Source organism: Bubalus bubalis, chromosome 3, assembly GCF_019923935.1.
Source record: "Bubalus bubalis isolate 160015118507 breed Murrah chromosome 3, NDDB_SH_1, whole genome shotgun sequence".
Classification (NCBI taxonomy): domain Eukaryota; kingdom Metazoa; phylum Chordata; class Mammalia; order Artiodactyla; family Bovidae; genus Bubalus; species Bubalus bubalis.
The window spans coordinates 70,704,592-70,711,066 of record NC_059159.1 but is presented as its reverse complement, the minus strand read 5'-3'; the positions used below and the strand labels follow the sequence as shown (position 1 = coordinate 70,711,066).

General features: G+C 44.1%; 1 long non-coding RNA gene across 1 annotated transcript; it reads left to right on the top strand.

The window, feature by feature from the left end:
* The first annotated feature begins 2,550 nt into the window (after positions 1–2,550).
* LOC123332402 lies at positions 2,551–6,421 on the top strand. The gene is made up of 4 exons (XR_006549194.1): positions 2,551–3,145; positions 3,234–3,306; positions 4,757–4,852; positions 5,454–6,421. It is a non-coding gene; the product is annotated as an uncharacterized LOC123332402 (long non-coding RNA).
* Positions 6,422–6,475: the final 54 nt, after the last annotated feature.

The following is a 6,475-nucleotide window of genomic DNA, read 5'->3' as shown; positions in this document are numbered from 1 at the left end:
CTAAGCTTAGATTTAAGAAAAGTCAAAGATGATAATTCCCAGGCAGTTCAGAGATTAGGATTTGGCATTCTTACTGTCAGGGCTTGGGTTCAATCTCTAGTCAGAGAACTAAGATCCCACAGGCCTCGCAGAGTAGTAAAAAAAAAAAAAAAAATCGAGGATTTGGAGCCATTTCCTAGAAAGACAGAGAATGAGAAAGCTGAAGAACAATTAGACAAAGGGATAAAAGTTAGTGCTAAGTATTAACAGAGCTGATTTATTTGAACATGGCTGGAGAAAGAGGAAAATATCTTAAGTAGGGATAAGATGTTGAGCTAGATTTTAAATTGCAGAGGAAAATAAGAAAGGAGGACTTTGCAAATCATCCAGGCCTTATGTGTAAGTACAACATCAAAATAATTCCTCGTGGTGACATGGGATGTGGAAGGGATGAAATATCACAGAAAAGGCATCCCAAATCTTGAAATCCCATCACTGGTTGAAGCAGATGTTCTAACTCACAATGTCTGGCAGGATGCTGGAAAGTCTCATGGGGCCCGGGTAAACTCTTCCTGAGTGACCTGTCCTGGGCATGGTAAACATCCAGTGTCCTGAACTTCCAGCACCTCCAATCACGTGACAGCAAAAACTCCCTCCATGGATTTTCAAGATGCCCACCTTGTGAATCCACTAAATCGGATAACCCCGAGCTACTCGCAGAACAAGCTTGCTTCAGTTGTGTGGCTCCAAGATGGCCAAGGAGTCAGAGATGAGGTATATTGCTAATGTTCTTTGAAGTCTGAGAGTTACTATTTCTGGACAAAAGGCCATTGCCATGAACTGGCCAGAACACGTTAAGACACAAAAGCAACAAAAATAGGAGAAAAGAGTGACAAACCAAGCCACGGTGATTCTTTGAGAGTAAATCACAACCTTTAAGTGAACATCAAAAATGACCACAGTTGTGCAAGTATATAGTTTTAGAAGCACGGTTTGGGGTGGGCACTCTTCAAGACCCCAGGCTCTCAGTTGTGTAGGTGGTAGCAAGTCAGTCCATGGTGGGGTAAGGGCTCAGGCTCTGGAATGAGACAAAACTAGTTTCAACCATACTTTTACCAGTTGTTAGCTGTGTTGTTGCTGCTGCTGCTGCTAAGCCGCTTCAGTCATGTCCGACTGTGTGAGACCCCATAAACGGCAGCCCACCAGGCTCCCCCGTCCCTGGGATTCTCCAGGCAAGAACACTGGAGTGGGTTGCCATTTCCTTCTCCAATGCATGAAAGTGAAAAGTGAAAGGGAAGTCGCTCAGTCATGTCTGACTCTTAGCGACCCCATGGACTGCAGCCTACCAGGCTCCTCTGTCCATGGGATTTTCCAGGCAAGAGTACTGGAGTGGGGTGCCATTGCCTTCTCCGGTTAGCTGTGTTAGTGGTGGTTAATTTGCGTGGCCTCTCTGAATTATAATTGGTTCTATAATTGGTAAAATTGGAATTATAATTATAAATATAATTATAATATAAAATCTGAATTATAATTGGTTCTATAATTGGTAAAATTGGAATCAGATGCCTAATTTACAATCAGTTGTAAGGAGGAGATAATACAGGTAAAAGCTTTAGCCAGAGCAGGGCACTTAATAACCAATGTAAAGATATTATTGTTCAGTCGCTAAGTCATGTTGGATTCTTTGCCACAGGCTCTTCTGTCCTCCACAATCTCCTGGAGTTAGCGCAAATTCATGTTCATTGAGTCGGTGATGCTATCTAACCATCTCATCCTCTGCACCCCACTTCTCCTTTTGCCTTCAATCTTTCCCAGCATCAGGGTCTTTTCCAGTGAGTCTACTTTTCACGACAGGTTTAAGCTGTTAACTTTAAAATTTATACAGGATGACATCACCCTTATGGCAGAAAGTAAAGAGGAACTAAAAAGCCTCTTGATGAAGGTGAAAGAGGAGAGTGAAAAAGTTGGCTTAAAATTCAACATTCAGAAAATGAAGATCATGGCATCTGGTCCCATCACTTCATGGGAAATAGATGGGGAAACGGTGGAAACAGTGTCAGACTTTTTTGGGGGGCTCCAAAATCACTGCAGATGGTGACTGCAGCCATGAAATTAAAAGACGCTTACTCCTTGGAAGGAAAGTTATGACCAACCTAGATAGCATATTCAAAAGCAGAGACATTACTTTGCCAACAAAGGTCCGTCTAGTCAGGGCTATGGTTTTTCCTGTGGTCATGTATGGATGTGAGAGTTGGACTGTGAAGAAAGCTGAGCGCCAAAGAATTGATGCTTTTGAACTGTGGTGTTGGAGAAGACTCTTGGGAGTCCCTTGGACTGCAAGGAGATCCAACCAGTCCATTCTGAAGGAGATCAGCCCTGGGATTTCTTTGGAAGGAATGATGCTAAAGCTGAAACTCCAGTACTTTGGCCACCTCATGCAAAGAGTTGACTCATTGGAAAAGACTGATGCTGGGAGGGATTGGGGGCAGGAGGAGAAGGGGACGACAGAGGATGAGATGGCTGGATGGCATCACTGACTCAATAGATGTGAGTCTGAGTGAACTCCGGGAGTTGGTGATGGACAGGGAGGCCTGGTGTGCTGTGATTCATGGGGTCGCAAAGAGTTGGACTCAACTGAGCGACTGAACTGAACTGAACTGATCTTTCTATTTTCAAACTTTCCACCAGAGGGCGTGCCAAACACTGTCCTGCAGCTTGAAAAAACTGCTGTCCTGTCTTGCTCCCAAATTCTCGATTTATAAACATGCTCTAAAAATCCTCAGCACTGATATCTGAGAAATGTGATGTAGTGACTTTCCATTCATTTCCCCTCCCCCACTGAGAGGTCCTATACTTAAAATAAAAGCGCTCAACTGGAGACTGTTCATTTAATTTAAGTCAGATGTGCAATCTCACAGCCCTGAGGCCGCCTTTGAAAATCAGCTGCAAAGGGAAGAGCTGGGGAGCAACCTTTTCTTGTACAAGCAGCAAGGGATGCTCTGTTTGTGGAGACTTCAACACAATAATACAGACTAAAAGTCACTTCATTTTTTTTAGATCACCCTGTGCCAGTAATTCCAAATAATGTCAGTGATAAAATCCTCCTCCTTCCACACACACACACACAAATCTCTCATTGTTTCAAGTTCTAAACAACTTCTGGCAGGTAAGATGGTGCTTTATTAGTACATATGTAAGCTTCAACATGATACTTTTCCTTCTTTATGTGTTAATGATTGTATTCTATCTGAAAGTTTATCCAGAGAACTCCCTGCTGTGCCGAAGTTCCTGCTCAGTGGGTTCAGCTTCATGCATTTTCAGTCCAGGGTAAGTTCCATTTGGCATAGAAAGGTTGAAAGCTTGTGGGGGAGGGGAAGGGAGGGCGGACGGGCTTTTGTTTTTGTTTTTTGGCCACACTGTGTGCCTGGGTGATCAGGGATGGTACTCGGTCCCTCTAAAGTAGAAGGACAGAGTCTTTACCACTGGATGTCCCCCGGAGCCTGGGGTTTAATAATTGAGCAGTAACTGTCTCCAACACCTGTTTTAATAGCCAATTCAAAATAACCCGTGATAACACAGGGATTGCACAAAGGCATGCCTTGAGTTATTTCACATTTGTCATTCTACATGATAGCGTAAACTTGCAGGTTTTGATTGTGTGTAAAATTTAAAACAGTTCCAGCTATAAAATAAACAAGTCCTATAAGGTACAACATGGTGACTATAGTTAATAATACTGTTTTGTATGCTTGACGGTGGCTGAGAGAATAGATCTTTAAAGTTCTGCTCACAAGAAAACAAAAAGTAACCATGCGTGGTGATGGATGGTAGCTAAATTCATCCTGGTGATTGTCTCATAGTACAGCTGTGTGTGCTATCCGACCCTCTGTGACCCCACGGCCTACAGCCTGCCGGGCTCCTCTGTCCATGGGATTTCCCAGGAAAGGATATGGGAACAGGTTGCCATTTCCTCCTCCGGGGAATCTTCCTGAGCCAGGGATCCAACCCTAGTCTCTTGTGTCTCAGACGCAGGAGGATTCTTCACCACTGCGCCACCTGAGAAGCGCAGACTACAAAGTTAAATTCAATTGTATCTCAACAACAACAACAACAATTTTTAAACAGTAAAATACGGAACTGTGAGATCTAATATTTTCTATTGGCAAGTGAAAATTTAGTTCATACTTGAAGTCTGTTCTAAATTTGAATAATGAAATATTATATGATTGTTACTAAAAGTAATTCTGTTGTATACGGACAGGGACATGTTAAAAAATGATCCACCCCAGGTGTTAATTATAATAGGTCCCCCTGGGTCTTAAATCTCAAACAATTTGCTGTCCACCTCCCGTTTTGGGGGAGGATTCTCTGGTAGCTCAGCTGGTAAAGAATCTGCCTCCAATGGAGGAGACCCAGGTTTGATTCCTGAGTCGGGAAGATCCGCTGGAGAAGGGAAAGGCTACCCACTCCAGTATTCTGGCCTGGAGAATTCCATGGACTGTATAGTCCATGGGGTCACAAAGAGTCAGACACGACTGAGCAACTTTCACTTTCCCATTTGGGAGGTGGCCAGCTGCAGACAGCCATTCAAAACTTGAAGGAAGGCTTTTCTATCAGGAAACTGGATACTGCTTTAGAGAAGCAGGGAGCAGTGCTGGGCTGGGAAAGTGTCTCAGAGAAGGAGAGAAGGGTGAGAGCAGCGCCAGCCACTGATGCGTGCTCCTCCGGCCCGTGGAGACCACGTTCCCCTGGCCTAATCCTGCCCCCTTCATTTAAGGCCTATTTGGGAAGAATTCAGAGCAACTGACAAACAGCAATTTAGGCCTGGAGCTGGAAGGATCGGTCGGAGGGAAGACGAGTTGAAAGTCCCACGGTGAGTGTGTTCTGGCTGCAACCCCATGCCTCTTGTGAAATCTAAATACGTGCTTCAAAAACAAGTCAAGATGTCATGCCCTGCCCTCCATTGGAACTTGGTGAATTTTTAACCCCTCCAGAGAAACTGACCACAATTCTGTCCCTTCTCGTTGGCATTGCTGCAAAATTTCTGCCACTCTGGTTTGCACTGGAAGCCGCGTTCCAGCCCCCAAAATGAGGGGGCATCTGGATACCACCCTGCTGAGTCTGGGCTGCCAGTCCGTGGAGGCTGAGTCAACCCTGTTCCCTGGTAGCTTCCCCTAGCAGCAACTATTACTGTTTACTAAGGCTGGATTGTTGTTGTTTGTTGTTTAGTCGCTAAGTCATGTCTGACTCTTTGCCACCTTGTGGACTATAGCCCACCAGGCTCCTCTGTCCATGGGGATTCTCCAGGCAAGGGTTGTCATTTCCTCCTCCAGGGAATCTTTCCAACCCAGGGATTGAATCTCTGTCTCCTGCTTTGGTAGGCGGATTCTTTACCACTGAGCCAACAGGGAAGCCAGTTAAGGCTGGGCCTCCATTTCTAACAGTTGTACCTGCTTTATTTCTACTTCTCACAGTGACTTCAGTTTTGGGGTGAGGAAACTGAAGCCCAGCGTCTGACCCTCACCAGCTAATGCTGTGAAATGACCAGTCCCCACCTGCCCCTGGGCGGCAGACAGCCTAAGGGTATGTTTCCAGGAACCGTGTAGAAATGAGCTCCTTATCCCCTCATTTTTTGTTTTTATAAACTATTTTAAATTGTAAAATGCATATAACATAGAGTTTGCCAAATGAACTGTTTTCAAGTGTACAATGTTGTGGCGTTAAGTGCATTCACGTGGTTGTACATCCATCATCACCATCCATCTCCAGAACTCTGAGCGTGCAAAACTGAAGCCCTGTACCCATGTAACTCCCCATCCTTTCCTCCCCTCTGCCCCCAAATCTTATAGGGTGGATACTGTCATTCCCCAGGTCTCAACTTCATAGAGAAGAAAACCGAGCTCCCCAGCCATTCTGACCAGTGGCAGGTGGTACCCTATTGTAGTTTTGATTTGCATTTCTCTAGTGATTATCGGCCATGAGCATCTCTTCATGTGCCTGTTGGCCATCTGTATGTCGTCTTTGAAGAAATGTCTATTTAGATCTTATGCCCATTTTTTGATTGGGCTGTTTGTCTTTTGTTATCGAGTTGTATGAACTATTGGTATATTTTAGAAATTAAGCCCTGTTGGCCACATCATTTGCAAATATTGATAGTTCCTCTGAATCCATAAATTATCTTTTTGTTTTGTTTATAATCTCACCTAGTAACCATTTGGGGAAAAACCAAAGATAGTGGGCATTCCAAAAAAAAAAAAAGGTTCTCAACTGCAATTAAAACTAAACTAAAAAGTAGAGGAATGGAGTTTCTAGGGCACTGAAACTATTCTGTATAATACAATAATGATGGACATATGCCCAATAAAGGACAGAAATGGTAGGGACCTAACAGAAGCAGAAGATATTAAGAAGAGGTGGCAAGAATACACAGAAGAACTATACAATAAAGATCTCCATGACCCAGATAACCACGATGGTATGATCACTCACCTAGAGC